The sequence below is a fragment of the Podarcis pityusensis genome, assembly GCF_964106645.2.
Source record: "Podarcis pityusensis genome assembly, chromosome: 8".
NCBI classification, from domain to species: Eukaryota; Metazoa; Chordata; class Lepidosauria; order Squamata; family Lacertidae; genus Podarcis; species Podarcis pityusensis.
Genome location: NC_138033.1, coordinates 60,799,186 through 60,815,663, shown reverse-complemented (window position 1 = coordinate 60,815,663; position 16,478 = coordinate 60,799,186).

Sequence of the window (16,478 nt, the reverse complement as noted above, 5' to 3'; positions counted from 1 at the left end):
ATCACGCTAGCCAGCGATCATTAAATAAAAGTCTTTATTGAGTTACAGTTTCCATTCTCAAGCTGCTGCGTGCAACTCTACGTCTCATGGTTAGATCGGCGAAGCTCCATCTGAGTCTCCGCCCCTTGTACACCAACTTAATATCCTAGCCTTGCTCCACCTTTTCCGCCTGACTGTTCTTCTCTGGGTCCCTCTGCCCCCCGGGGTCTCTTCCTTCCGGGATTCCTCTGACGCTGACGCTGACCCCCCTGACTCTTCTCCCTCCTTTCGGCGGGCTTTAGGACCTGGCTCCCTTTCCGGGCTGCCTACTGCGCCACCTTCCTGTGCATTTGAACTTGGCACGCGCGCCCAACCTTCCACCTTCCGTCTGACCGTTTCTTCGCTCCCCGATGGAGGTGTGGCCGCTCCTGACTCGTGCCCTCCCCCCTGTTGTGAGCTGCCAGCGCTTGATCCCTGGCGCCCTTCCTCTTCCCTGCTCTCTGGCGGTGACGCTGGTCCTGATTTCCAACTGCTCCCCTCTGAGTCCCCTCTGGCTCTATCTTCCTGGGGTGTCCCCCTAGGCTCCCCCCTTGCCCTGGCCACTGGTGCTCCTTTCTGTGAATCTTCTGATTCACTGGAAAGACTCGGAGATCTCGGGTCGTCGTCATCACTCATCTTTTCTTCTGCCTCCTCTCCCTCGCTCTCTGTTTCCTCCCTTGCCCTTGCCTCTGCTCCTGAACCCCTGACAGCACCAGTATTTTATTATTTCGTAAAATTTATGCACTACTTGGTTGGTTAACTTCAAAGCAGTTAACAGAAAAGATGAAACAGTTATCAATAAGAAAAAACAACAACAATAATTTATAACTTTCAAAAATTTAAAACAACAATAGACTAAAAACAGATTTAAAACTTGCATCAACTTTGTAAACACCTGGATAGGCTTCTCTAACCAAAAATGTTTTCGGTGGGCACCAAAAATGGCCCAGTAAAGGCACCTGCCTGATATTAATAGGCAGGGAGTTCCAAAGTGTGGGTGCTGCCACACTAAGAGATCAAGTTCTTATAGGTACAGAATGGGTATTATGTAGCAAATGTAACAGTGCCCAGTCCACCGATTGAAGCAGTTGAATGGGTAAGGCGATCTTGTAGATAAACTGGTCCCAAGTTGTTAAGAGTTTTGTATAGTTATAGCAGCACCTTGAACTTGGCCCGGTAGCAAATTTGCCATGGATGCAGATCTTTGAGCACAGGTGCTATACGCTGACAAGGCCCCACGTCTGTTAGCAATTTTGCACTATAACTTCAGTTTCCAGATGAAGCATGAGGATGTAGAAACAGATAAACACTCATGCACCATTGAAGCAACAACAATAACTTTTGCAGGCCACTGAAAGCCTGAGAAATTGGGCAAGGCTGTTGCCTGAATGGATAGTTTGGTTCACTGGCATGTACCTATGCTGTATAATCTACAAAAGATGGGCTCACATGATGGTCAAAGGACTTGCTGTGCTAGTCTTTTCGCATCATGCTCTTCTTTGCCCTGCTTTCTGTAAAACCCACCATCTTTACACACTCCTAAAAGGTGAAATTATGGGAAGGAATTGCTTTTCCACACCATTTCTGCAGACCCTTCTATTTTGAGCATGCTCAGTTGAAATAAATTGGATTGCCATCCTTCACCCGGGACATACAATACTTGTAGGTTTTGCAAGCCAGCAAGAAGTCATTAATCTATGGCTTTCTACTAAGATGACAGTGATTTTTTTAGATTCAGAGCTCCAGTGGAATATGAATCACAATTGGATGCTGCTGGATAGCTGTCCCAGAAGCTCTGTGATGATCTGTGATGGATCTATAAGACAATAGTTGCAGGGCACTTTTGTATATTGTTAATATGATGCATGATGATGTGGCCAATTATAGCAGGCAAATGTTCAAACAGCATGTCACAACCTGTGTATCAATAGATTAAATCTCTTTTGCCAACAAACAAGTGAAAGGGAGAATACCCTCAACAGGGAACTGTCATTGCAGACAGAAGGTCAGCTGGAATCCACACAACTTCTGCTCCTGGCCCACACCACTGCAACATTATATGCAGAATTTAAGCTCACCTGTTATCGTGAGGTTAATACGGCACATTTGGGAAATAAACCTGAGGACCACAATTCAGTGGTAGAGCATCTGCTTTGCATGCAGAAAGTCCAGGTTGAATCCTCGGTATCACAAGGTAGGACTGGAAGAGACCCCTGGTTTGAAATCTTGGAGAGCTGCTACCAGTCAGTGTGGACAATACTGAGTTAGAGCTACATCAGTATAAGGCAGCTTCCTATGCTCCTGTTCACACACACGGACACACGAGCCGTCAGTGCTGAAGACTGTCCACCTCTGCATAGGAATGTAAGAAGGCTTCATTTCTGTTCTGCCCAGTGTTCATCACTTGTAGTGCTGTTTCCATTCTGCTGCAGTTCATATTCCACCCAAAACTATGTTATTCATCTCACTGCCTGCCCTGGCAAAATTATGTAGCTTATGTCTTGGAGAGTTGCCTTCAGTCAGAGTACACAATACTGAGCTAGTCTGACTCTGTATAAGGCAACTTCCTGTATTCCTAATTCATTGTCACTATGCCATTCCGCCCTGTTCATGTCAGTGGAACGGAAATACAATGCAAATGAGGCAAAAGTACATAATCGGCTATGTATCGTTTGCAGAATGAAAGTAACAACAGCCGTGAATACCAAATGTATTCACTGGATTTATTTCCAGTGGACAACGTAAGTGATTTCTGTTCCTGTTTCTATTTTCAACAAAATTACTTGAAATCCCTCCCTCTGCTCTATGTAACATGGGTTAGTGTTAAGCAGAAAGGATATTGTGTAGAGTCAGAGAGACAGACAGACAGACAGACAGACAGACAGACAGAGGTTAAACTATGGAACTCGCTGCCACATGAGGCAATGATGGACACAAACCTATATGGCTTTAAAAGAGGATTTGACAAATTAATGAAGGAGAGGGCTACTAATGGTGACTAGTCTGTAGAAGCCATGGGAGGTGGGTGAGAGTCTTCTTGTGCTTAGGTCCTGCTTCCAGGTTTTGGGACGCAGGTGGCACTGTGGTCTAAACCACTGAGCCTCTTGGGCTTGCTGATCAGAAGGTCAGCGGTTCCAATCCCCACAATGGGGTGAGCTCCCGTTGCTCTGTCCCAGCTCCTGCCAACCTAGCAGCTCGAAGGCACGCCAAAAAGTGCAAGTAGATAATTAGGTACCGCTGCGAGGGGAAGGTAAACGACATTTCTGTGTGCTCTGGTTTCTATCACAGTGTTATGCTGCACCAGAAACAGTTTAGTCATGCTGGCCACATGGCCTGGAAAGCTGTCTGTGGACAAACACTGACTCCCTTGGCCTGAAAGCGAGATGAGTGCCACAACCCCATAGTCGCCTTTGACTGTACTTAACTGTCCAGGGGTCCTTTACCTTTTGTTTCCTTCCAGGTTTCCCATTGAGGCATCTGACTAGGCACTGCAAGAATTAGATGAGCCAGCAGGCCATTTTTTTATTATTATTCTTACGAGGTAAGTTTTCATAAATAAACCAGCTCTCATTTCTCATGCTATGCAATCAAATGCACTAAAGTCCTTTCCTTGAGCCCACATGGCTGCCTCAGAATGAACTCCTTCTGGAATGCTCTGGTCATTGCAAAGGATTTGCAGGCCCTTGACTTTCCAGTGCCGAGCAAGAATAGTTATGAGGCAACATAAGTGGAGAGAGGTAACCTTTCGGCAGAAATGGGCTTGAGTTAGAACGAAAGGATTGAAAAAGAGTACAATGACCAAAAAAATCTATAAAAATGCAATTGCGCTAATATAATTTTATCACTTATTTAAAAATTTAGTCGACCCAAAAGACTACCAAGTGTGAAATTAAGGAACAGCTCCTCTACTTTTATGGAAATCACTCTTCTTCACTTGTCTAATAGCCTGATTTTGTCAGATCATTTATTTCCATGGTTTTAAAATGAGCTTGACAGACAGAATTTTATAACACCACTTTACTGCAAATAAGAACATCATTTTCCCTTATTAAAACTGAAGCTTAGAGAAAGCATTAAAATTAACAGTTCACTCTGCTTTAACCTTTTGAATACTATTGTGACTTTACACTCTAGACCATATTGGAAATGAGAGCCCCGTTATTCTGGGGCAGAGCCTTCAGCGAGTGGAACTGCTAAAGGGGTGGGCAGGCTGAGCCCAGCTGGCTGCAAGTCAGCTAACAGTTCTAAGCCTCCGTGCTGGCTGGTTAAAACAGGGAGGTAACATGAGAACATAAGAAGAACCTGCTGGATCAGGCCAATGGCCAGTCTAGCGCAGCATCCTGTTCCCACAGTGGCCAACTAGACTCACAAGCAGGATTCTATCACAACAGCACCCACCCTCCCCTCCTGCGGTTTCCCGCAACCCCCGCTCAGAAATATTGCTGCCTCCAACCATGGAGGCAGGGCATAGCCATGAATTTGTATCTGATGTAATGGACTGGTCAGGTGCAAAGGAGTGATGGAAGGCACAAGCTGGAGAACCCCCAAGGGAAGAAGGCTCAGAGCCAGGGGGTTGGTGGTGAGATGATGATGAGTGATCAGAGGGAGAAGAGGGAGCAGACCGGGAAGAGGAGGTATTGGAAGCTGAGGAGGAAACAGGGTTTAGTGAGCAGGAAGAGCGTTCAGTGAGCAGAGAGGAGAAGAAGAAGAAGAAGAAGAAGAAGAAGAAGAAGAAGAAGAAGAAGAAGAAGAAGAAGAAGAAGAAGTTTGGATTTGATATCCTGCTTTATCACTACCCGAAGGAGTCTCAAAGCGGCTAACATTCTCCTTTCCCTTCCTCCCCCACAACAAACACTCTGTGAGGTGAGTGGGGCTGAGAGACTTCAGAGAAGTGTGACTAGCCCAAGGTCACCCAGCAGCTGCATGTGGAGGAGCGGAGATGCGAACCCAGTTCACCAGATTACAAGTCTACCTCTCTTAACCACTACACCACACTGGCAGAGAGCAGAACCAGAGGCAAAAGAGGAGGCTGCGGGGGGGGGCAGAGACAGAGAAGAAGAAGAAGAAGAAGAAGAAGAAGAAGAAGAAGAAGAAGAAGAAGAAGAAGAAGAAGAAGAAGAAATTTTATTTATATCCCACCCTCCCCGGGTGGCTAACACCAAATATATACATATACAAATATATATACATATGTATGTGTGTGTGTGCGCGCGCACACACACACATGCATACATACATATACATATACATATACATATACATATACATATACATATACATATGCATATGCATATACAGTACATATATGCATTAAAAACACAAAATCAAACAATTAGTTTAAAATACAATTTGAATCACATTTATAATCAAAAGTGGGAACCCACGAATCATAACCGTAGGGGTAAGGAATTAAAAGTTCACCAGACCCGGCCACCTGTGCTGGTCCCATATGGGCTGTTAGAAAGAGCCAAGGAGGCCACTTACATACAGGGTCCCATAGAAAGAAGGGGGTCAGACGGGCCCGGACCAAAGGCCTGATGGAACAGCTCCGTCTTGCAGGTCCTGCGGAAAGATGTCAGATCCCGCAGGGCCCTGGTCACTTGTGACAGAGCGTTCCACCAGACTGGGGCCAGGGATAAAAAGTTTCTGGCCCTGGTCGAAGTTAGTCTAACCTCCTTGAGGCCCAGTACCTCCATATTATTATTGTTTGTAGACCATAAGGTCCTCCATGGGCCATACCAGGAGAGGCAGTCCAGTAATTACAAGGGTCCTGGATAAGACAGGCTGCTGAAGAAGCCAGGGAGTCTCTCCCTCCTCCTGCAACCAGCTCCCTTCCCCCTTGTCTCCCAGAACCTGAAGAGGTATGAAGAGGGTGGAGCAATGGAGCCTCAGATTGCTTGGGAAGGAACCAGAGGAGGAGGAGCCTTAGGGAGCTGTGGGAAGGCGGGGACCTTCAGTCCTCACAACTGCCTCATAGGGGCAGAGTTGCTGTTCTCACTAGGTCTGGCCTCCTGGTCTGTCTTGTTTCTTTGACTAAAGAGTCAAGTCCACTGAAGCCATGTTAGTTATTGCTGACCTGCTCCTGGCACCCGTCCTTGTCACCAATCCACTTTGAAAGCCATCTTGGTTGGTGGCCATCATTGCCTCCTGTGGGACTATGGACTGCATTAAGAAGAACTTCTTTTTAGCTATCCTGAAATCTTCCAACATCCAGCTTCATTGGATGTCCACAACTTCGAGTGTTATGAGAAATGGTGGGAAACTTTTCTCTCTCTATTTTCTCCATGCCATGCATAATTTTGTAAACTTCTATCATGTTGCCTAATCTCTGAATGAAAAAGGTCCCAAACGCGGCAACTTTCATTCAGGAGAAGTAGAAAGGGAGCATAAGGGACCTGTTGTGATGAGGACCTACTTCCTCACGGTAATCAAACACAGGCCTTCTCTCGCTCTCGCTCTCCCCACCTCTCTCACAGAAGACTCAGTTCAGAGGGTTCTCCCACATCAGACCACCACCTTTATGAAGCTAAGCAAGTCTGGATCTGGACACTGCCTAGGTAGAGGGCATGCAGGTCCCCTTGAGTCCCACGATGGAAGAAAGGTGGGATAGAAATGTGAGAAAATTAGGAAACAGATTATTTATTTATTATAAAAATGGCACCTAACCAATTTGCATAAGAGCCTTCTCTGCCCTGCAAATGTCTGTAACATCCCGCTCAGGCAAGTACCTAAAAATACCCACTCCAATTCAATTTACCTCAGGCAAGCAAACACCACAGTGGCTATTTTACTTATCAAAAGGGTCTATCTTTCTCCTGCGAGCTGCTGTTTATCCCAGGAAAGGGATTCTCTCTCTCTCTCTTTCTTTTTCTTTTGAGTACCAAAAAAACTCCTACTGATTTTTGAGGCCACTGACAGATGATGGATCGTCTCCAATATTGCTGAGTCTAGCTCAATTTTTGAGGTGAAAATCTTCCCTCTGTCTCTTTTTCAAAGAGTAATGACACAAACAGAAGTGCAGCTGGACTCTTCCAACAGTGGTAGATTCACTGGCGGTGGCGTAAATCAAATTTTACCCATGCTTCCACCTCATATTTTTACTTGCCAGCATTGCTCATAACCGCTCGCTCAGGTGGTATTTGGTGGTTGTGTTTTATATGGGGCCAGTAGAAGCGTTTTATGATGGTGGTGAGAGTGTTTGTGGAGTCTCTAGGGAAGAGCTCTGCAAAGGCATGTGGATCCTCTTTTAAGCCGGACATGCAAATCCAGCTGCTTTGGGATGAATGTGTACAGTAGGGGCTCGCTATATAAACTTCAATGTTGTTGTTAGCATCGCATTGCCAACACACTTTAAAGAACACTTAGAACACAGCATTGTGGAGAAAAGGGTTATATTTATTAAATACAACATCTTAGAGGATCCGCAAATTGAAGTAGCCAATCAAAATACAGCCAGGGCAGGAAGTTCCCTTAAGGCAGGAACAACCAGGTCACTCCCCTCTCCTGAGCATGTTTACAGATGATGCCTGTGGCCTTGGAGAAAAGGATTTGAAGGAATACTTCCTGCTTGCTTTGGATAACTTGATCATGTGACTTGATAAGTGCGTTGTGGCCCTGCTGGCTCGATGTGCACCCCAACATGCCTGCCAAACCCAGAGGGCACCCCAAATGACCTCACACAAGGTGACCAGAGTGTCTCAGTTATTTACCCCACTATCTCTTGAGTTGATTTAGTTGCCTGGACTGACAGCCAATTAAAGCAATAAAACACAACATCATTCCAACAAATTACTTCCAACAGTATGAAGCAGGTGAAAAAGAGGAGTCCCAAGGCCAGTTAGGGGTTCCCTACAAAATCCCTGCTTGGGTCCCAAAGGGGGTACTAACCAAAACCCATACTGCATAGGGAGTGTGCTCTGAAGAGAAGACTGGAGTGTTTGGAGAGGAGCAAGCCTGACAAAGGTGTTCTCTCAAATCCAGTAGAACGTGTGGGACAACCAATGAAGCTGAATGTTGTAAGATTCAAGGCAGAGAACAGAAAGTCCTTCTTCACCCAGTGCATAGTTAAACTAGGAAACACCTTCCCACAGGAGACAGTAATGGCCACCAACTTGGATGGCTTTAAAAGAGGATTGGACAAATTGGACTATGGTCTATTGATGGCTATTAGTCATGATGGCTGTGCTCTGCCCTCCATAGTTGGGGGCACCACTGCTTCTGAATTTCAGATGCTGGAAATTGCAGGAGGGGAGAGTGCTCTTGTGCTCAAATCCTGCTTGCAGGATCCCCACAAGAGGCATTTGGTTGGCCACTGTGAGAACAGGATGCTGGACCAGATGGGTCATTGGTCTGATCCAGCAGGATCTTCATATGCTCTTATGTAAATCTATTGGCACACATTTTCACAGGGGCCAAAAATACCCTTCCCCTGGGAGAGACACCCTGAGCCTCCTTTCCTGGGGGGAATCCAGGTTTGGCAAATTATCCCCCACACAATTGTGTGAGAATGGCATTGTTATCATTGCAGGTCTGTTGGGCCTTTTCATCCTCCAAATAAAGAGACACTCTGCTGGAAAGAAGAGAAGAAACTCACCTGCATCTCCACCGGCATTCACAGAAGCTCTTCCAATTTAGCCTGAGTCCTAATTGTTGTATTCTTTGGGTGTGATTAAACCATCAGTCCTGGACTTCAGGTATCAATCCTCCCGATGGAAAACCCAAGGCGAAGAATCAAATTGCCACTTTGCCCTGTGGACTGAGAATCAAATGAAGAAATTTGCTTCAATGAGGTACCAGGGATTTCTCTCTCTCTCTCTCTCTCTCTCTCTCTCTCTCTCTCTCTCTCTCTCTCCTGGAGTGGAGTCTCAGAAACTTTGCCAGAAAACTTTTGATTCTGATAGCAAATGATACTTGATGGGAAGAGTCAGCTTTTGAGAGATCTTGCATCGGGAAGCACGGTGAATGACTTTGGGGCCGTCCTCACCGCTCTCTCTGCCTCACAACCTCACTGGATATTTCTGAGGGGGAAAATGCAGCGTGGGAAGCCCCATATGCTATCCTAAGCCCCTTGGGGGAAAGGTGGGATATTTAATAAATTTCAAAAGCTAGACCAGAGTTTCCTAGGCTCTAGTACTATGCTGAAGGAAATCAGCCCTGAGTGCTCACTGGAAGGACAGATCCTGAAAACTGAGGCTCCAATATTTTGGGCACCTCATGAGAAGAGAAGACTCCCTGGAAAAGACCCTGATGTTGGGAAAGATGGAGGGCACAAGGAGAAGGGGACGACAGAGGACGAGATGGTTGGACAGTGTTCTCGAAGCTACCAGCATGAGTTTGACCAAACTGCAGGAGGCAGTGGAAGAGAGGAGTGCCTGGCGTGCTCTGGTCCATGGGGTCACAAAGAGTCAGACATGACTAAACGACTAAACAACAACATTACTATGCTGAGAGTTCACTGGGAAGAAAGATTAATTGTTAACCACTCTGGGAATTGTATGTCTGAGAGGGGAAAAGGGGAACCCTAACAACTCTTAGTACCCTGAACAAACTACAGCTCCCATGATTCTTTTTTTTTGGGGGGGGGGGAGGAATGTGGCTATTTAAAGCAGCATCCTAGCACTTCAAACGTATGGTGTGAACATGGCCTCACTTTCATAATAGAGGGAGCACTCCAAAGAGAGTCTTTTCTTGTGAGTGCCCAAGCTCCCTGTTCAAATTAAAGAGAGGGCTGTAACAAAAATCCAACCTCAAGTGCTTGCCTGGGTTTACAGATGATGTGAGAAAAATAAGTTTCTATTAGTAATCCCCCGGCAACAAGATGGAAACCAATGTGTCTTGCTGTTTCCCAACCCTGGGGATGCTCTTCAGAAAAAAGAACGGCCGTGAAAACTTAAAAAATATCTTATTGTCAACTCTGGCTGTAACAGCCAATTAGCTATCCAGTGGTCTAGTGTGCCATAGCTATACCATCAATCCATAATGAATATGTGTCCTACAACTGTTCAGAAAGACACAACAAGAAATATAACAGCTGCAGTAACAGGTGGCAAGCAAGTGGTGATTGAAAGAGCTGGATACAGCAAGGAGGCTTTGATCAGCTGACAGCCCTCCCAAAATATTCAGGTTAAAAGGAAGGGAGAGGGGGACATTTATCCTTAGAACAATATAAGAGGGAGTCTGTGATCCAGACTGCATGGGGAGATGTAGCTGGTGGTCCAGGGAATGGTTCTGCCTACAGAGGGTTGGACTAAATGGTGTCACAATTCTGTTGTTTTCCTTGGGGGTGCAAGATGTAGACTGTTTCAGCTGCAGCAGCTCTTCTTTGTGTTACAAATTCTGCTTTTGGAGGTGCCAGCAGGACTCTGAGAAAAAGCATACAATCATCAAATTGTAGAGTTGAAAAAGACCCCAAGGGTCTTGCAGTCCAACGCCCAGTAATGCAGTAATCACAGCAAATATGTGGCAGTGTAGCCTCACCTCCGAACAGAAGTGCTTCTATTCAAGGTTTTAGCCAACCATCCCATCCTCCTGGATAGCATCTCACGTCAACTGTCCTGATTTGACTGGGACATCCCAGAATCACAGAAGCCATCCTGGCTTCTGACTGGATCTTGGAATGTCCCATCTTTTGGTCCCGTGCTCTCACGTGAGCCAAAATACGTTGCCATGGCAAGAAAGACGTTGCACTCCCTGCTCCTTTGCGAACCAGAACTCAGGAAGATAGAGCCCTCCTGCTCTCAGTGCTGTCGGGAGAAGGGGGAAAGATGGGATGTCTCCTTCCTCTGCTTCCTCAGAAACATCTATTTAATTAGAGTTTAGAAAACCCTGTATTGAATATTAGCCCCACACCCTGACTTGATTTGGGGACAGACCTAGGTGGAGTATTCTCTTGGTCGGTCTGGATCGAGGTGGGGGCTATGCACAGCCCTGAAGTTCAGTCCTCATTGGGCTGTGTGTGTGCGCCCTCTTTTGGGGAGGGGGGGTCTTTAAAATCGGGGTTGTACTTCTGCATCCCTTGGGGTTCATTTGAGTTTACTGACACCTCCCTCTTGTTTCCCAATGGAACCATATGACTGTAAGCCTGTTGGTACAGGGGCAGCAAGTGCGGTATTAAAAGGAGTGGTTGTTTTACATGCTCCAAAATGCTGGTTAGCAGACAATTCTTTCCCCCAGCCTGCTTTGCATAATGCAGAAAACTGGGGCCTTAGGAGAGGGCTATTGATGGTTACTAGCCATGATGGCTATGCTCTGTCTCCACAGTTGGAAGTAGCAATGCTTCTGAATGCCAGTTGCTGGAGGCCACAGGAAGAGACAGTTCTCTTGTGCTTGGGACGTACTTGCTAGTTTCTAGCAAGCATTTGGTTGGGCTCTGTGAGAACAGGATGCTGGACTAGATGGGCCATTGGCCTGATCAGGCAGCCTCTTCTTACGTTGTTAGGATATGAAAAAGTAACAACAACAACAACCCAGCATAAAAAGACATTTTCCACAATCTGTGGAATTGTTCTGAACATGCAGGTAAGAATACAAAACAAGGTTTCAGCAGCACAAAGCATGAAATGATGGCCCAGAAGCGCTGATTTGTGGATTTGAATATGCTAGTCCTGGTAACAATTTGAGAGTCCATCTAAAATTCCATTATGATGGATCTTGGCTTCAAAACATGCATTTCACAAACCAGAATCCAGCCAAGGCCAGAATTGAAGGCTGAGAGGAATTCTAATCCTCCCGAAGGCAATCAAAGATTTGAGCATGCTAAACTCTCATTCGGATCATGTCCTATATGCCAAGGGAAATCCTCAAGGCCCGAAGTGAAGACCAAATTTCAGTCCAGGAATACAAGGTTGCAAATTTCCCCATGGGTTAAGGCGGGGGGGGGAGGGGGAGCGGTGTAGAAAGGAAAAAGTCTGCAGCCCAGGATGATATTTCACAATATTTTCTTTCATGCACTTGAAATAACCGGCTTGCTTTTGTCACCTGCTCTTTATAAACCATTGAAAAGTTGTCACTAGCCTTCCCCACCCCCTACCCCAAGTGGCAGCAGCTTCATTGGGCAAGACAGTCAGCGAAAGGAGCCGTGTGCAGAGGACATTTCCATTTTCCTCCTTTTATAAATGCTCCAGAATTTTGCAGACCTCAGGAGAGCATCTTGAAAATTGCAGAAAGATTAAAGCTTCTGGGGAGGGGGGAGGGGGGAGAGCGTAAGGGATGGGTCTGCATAAAATGATGCAGGATGATAAACGGTAGTTATAAACTGATGTCACTTCATCTCTTTCAGTTGATTGATGCTGCTTAGGAGCTGGATCTAGGATGTGGATCTAGACTTTCCCTGGACCTTTAGAATATGTTTCTAAACCAGGGATGAGGAACCTGTGGCCGTGAACCTGGAGGCAGCGATGGCCACCAACCCAGATGGCTTTTAAAGAAGATCTGATAAATTTGTGGAGATGGAATCACTGATGGCTACTAGCCATGGTGGCTGTGCTCTGCCTCCGTAGTTGGAGGCAGCAATGATTGCACATACCAGTTGCTGGAAACCACAGGAGGGAAGAGGGCTCTTGTGACTGGTTCCTGCTTGAGAGTTCCCCCCAGGTATATGGGGGTGTGTGAAGAGAACAAGATGATGGACTAGATGGGCCATTGGTCAGATCCAGCACAATCTTATGTTCTTATGGCCCTCCAGGTGTTGTTGGATTGCAGCTCTCATCAGCCCTGACCATTGAGTATGATGGCTGGGGTTGACATCAGTGGGGATCATTATCTGACTCATCATCTCAGCAGTTGTTTTGTTTACAAAAACATGGCTCACTTTTACAAATCATCTGGAGCTGCAATTCCATATATGCCCTCCTTTTGTGTTGCCTTGTGATCCCAAGGCCAGCTGACTGCTCCTTCTGCTCGTGCCCCCTGCTCTTCCACCTAATGCACTTTGTGTTAATTGGTGGCAGTAGGTTGGCTGGGAAGGAGGAAGGCAGGCAGTAGTGGTGCTGACCCACCTGGGGTTCTGGACCAGCAAATGGAGGAGCCAGTGGAATTGGGGGGGGGGGGCAGCGCGGCTGCTGCCTGTTCCGACTGCCCCTTCCTGTTTTGCCTGGGCTGCCTAACCTCTGCATGTAACCTGCATGATTTCAACCATACACGGTTGAAGGCTGCTGGTTAAAATCATGCAACTTACCTGCAAGAGCCAAAAGCACTTCTAAGCTCTCTGCCTTGCTTGATTGGGCAAGATCCTCTCTGCATGCCTTCTCAGGAAGGCCCAGAATGCTCATGGATTCCAAGAGTTTGCATATATGGATATTTGTGTATACAGTGGATGCTCGGGTTGCGAATGTGATCCATGTGGGAAGCACGTTTGCAACCGGCAGCGTTCACAACCCGCAGTGCCGCGTGTGCGCACACACGGGTTGCGCTTTGGTGCTTCTGCCCATGCGCAAAGTGCGATTTAGAGCTTCTGCGCATGCGCCGAAACCCAGAAGTAACCCTTTCCGGTGCTTCCGGGTTCGGCACGGTGTGCAACCTGAAATCGCACAACCTGAAGCGTCTGTACCCCGAGGTTTGATTGTATGCGGAACCCTTGGAAAAGAACCCCTGTGTAAGATGCAGTCATACTGTAAACACAAGCACACTCTTCTCCCTAGATGATAAGATTTCTACAGATTTCTACTTTCAAGATGCTTGAGTTGCATCTTCCCTACCTGCCTTCCCATCATCCCAGTGGGAATGTGCCACATGCTTTCCCCCTTCTTTTCCCGAATGGAAAGGTCAGCCTTGAGATGTCAAAATATTATCTATAACTGGTGGGATTCCCCCCTCCTACTCCATCTTTGATTTCTCCATATGTTCTCTATTGCCTTATCACTGCCCCCCTTTATGCTCTTCAAGACATAAATAATCAACTGATTAACTCTCTAAACAATTATGCTATGGATCCGGGACCATCTTTCCTTCTCTGACAATCAGTGTGTGCTTCGCTTATTTATCTGATCTGCATGCACCTGTGCCATTACTCTTGATTGCAGTTTGGGAAAATCCTAGCCTCAGCTCTAACTGGCTGCAATCTAGTGCGGATGTATATATAGTATTGCATGCAGATGCAAAGGAAGTGTTTGCTCCACATTAGGAAGCCAGCAGTGTGTGTATGTGCGTATGTGCGTGTGGTGTAGCAGGAGACGACTTCGAGCAACTTGCAACAGTCTTGGCTCCTACTTTGCTGTGATCATAAGGCATCAGCGTTACAGGTTACCTTGCCAGAAATCTTGATTGCTTGTTTAAAAATAGAATTGCAAAATAAGCCAAGGGAGGCTTGTAGGGAACGTGATGTGTTTTGGACGGTGAAGCAACACAGAAGCAACTGTCTCTCACAAAACCTCACCTGAAAAATTATTTCAAAGTGGATCTCGGCATCCCAACCGCCACGTGGATTGAACTGGAGGCTGAAAAACGTATTCAGGCAGTAACAATAAAAAGCGGCGGAGGAGGTTAAATGGTAACAGGTAACGTTTCCCCCCTTAACATCTCTGTTAATGATCTGGAGGAGGGAGTAAACAGCTTGTTAATAAAGAGGAATCCACACTGGGAGGCATTTATGCCGATCGCAGAAGACAGACAAATAAGGCAAGATGGAAAAATGGAGAGGAGAATGTGGTAGAGCAATCTGGACAGAAAAGTCTGACTGAAAATCAAAAGTGGGAGAAAGAAGACTGAAGCACAGTAGCACAACGACAGTGGAAAGCAAAGGTAGAACCTAACGGCCCATCCAGACTTGGGTTTCTTTTGCAGGTGCGTTCTGCAACTTCTTGGTGACGCAGAAACTGCAATTAATCCAGAATGCGGCAACTAGACTGGTGACTGGGAGTGGCCGCTGGGACCATGTAACACTGGTCCTGGAGAGACCTGCATTGGTTCCCAGTACATTTCTGAACACAATTCAAAGTGTTGGTGCTGACCTTTAAAGCCCTAAACAACCGCAGTCCTGTATACCTGAAGGAGTGTCTCCACCCTCATCATTCAGCCCAGACACTGAGGTCCAGTGTCGAGGGCCTTCTGGCGGTTCCCTCACTGCAAGAAGCAAAGTTACAGGGAACCAGGCAGAGGGCCTTTTCGGTAGTGGTGCCCGCCCTGTGGAACAGCCTCCCATCACATGTCAAGGTAATAAACAACGATCTGACGTTTAGAAGACATTTAAAGGCAGCTCTGTTTAGGGAAGTTTTTAATGTTTAATTCTGTATTGTGTTTTTAATATTTGATTGGGTGCACACAGAGTGGCTGGGGAAACCCAGTCAGATGGGCGAGGTTTTATTTATTTATTTATTTATTTATTTATTTATTTATTTATTATCATCATCTCTATGATGCATTAATAGTGGGTTTATAAAGGACCGTCTAAACATTCCACTTTATGAGCTGTTTTGTGATGCTTCCCCAATGTTACTGCATTATAGCCATCTGGAGGAACACTTTGAAGTTATAGTGGGACAAAAGCTACCAAACCCCAGAACGTTTGTTTTATGAAAAATTGTAGGGTTTCCGCAGGAAGCTGCGTAATATGCCAACTGGAAGCAAAGCAGGATGTCTGCTCCAAACCTCCTTAAGATTACTTTTTTGCTGGGCTTACTTACCGTATTTTTCGCCCTATAGGATGCACTTTTCCCCCTCCAAAAATGAAGGGGAAGTGTGTGTGCGTCCTATGGGGCGAATGCAGGCTTTTGCTGAAGCCTGGAGAGCGAGGGGGGTCGGTGCGCACCGACCCCTCTCGCTCTCCAGGCTTCAGGAAGCTATCCACTAGCCGTGGGAGACGCAGCTCTCCCACGGCTAGCGGAGAGCTTGCCGGCACCCAGAAGCTTGGGGCATGCTGAGCTCAGCACACCCCAAGCTTCCGACTTCGCGCAGCGCTCTGCTAGCCATGGGAGAGCTGCGCGGCTCTCCCATGGCTAGCGGAGAGCTTGCTGGCACCCAGAAGCTTGGGGCGCGCTGAGCTCAGCACGCCCCAAGCTTCCTACTTCGCGCAGCTCTAAGCTTCGCAAAGCTCGGGCTTCCCCCGCCCCAATCCCACACCTGGGGGGGAAATAATTTTTTTTCTTTATTTCTCCCCTAAAAAACTAGGTGCGTCCTATGGGCCAGTGCGTCCTATGGGGCGAAAAATACGGTAATTGACACCCTGTACGCATTGAAAATGTAGAGGTAGGGGGAAGAGGAGATACAGCAACTCACATTTCCACACTTTGAGCTACTGAGCAAGAGGAGGAATTTCTCAGCAGAGCAGAGTGGACTGTCTTGGAACAGTGATGCAGATGGAGTCCCCCTAGGGAAGAGGAAGATCAACAAATGCAGGAAACAAACCCCTGGAGGAACATGACACACAGGAGCAGGACTGTCAGGAGGCATGTCATGGGAGCTGAAAAATTGATTCCATGCCCTCACCTCAGACACCAATTCTGGCCCAGAAAAGCAAGGACCAGCAG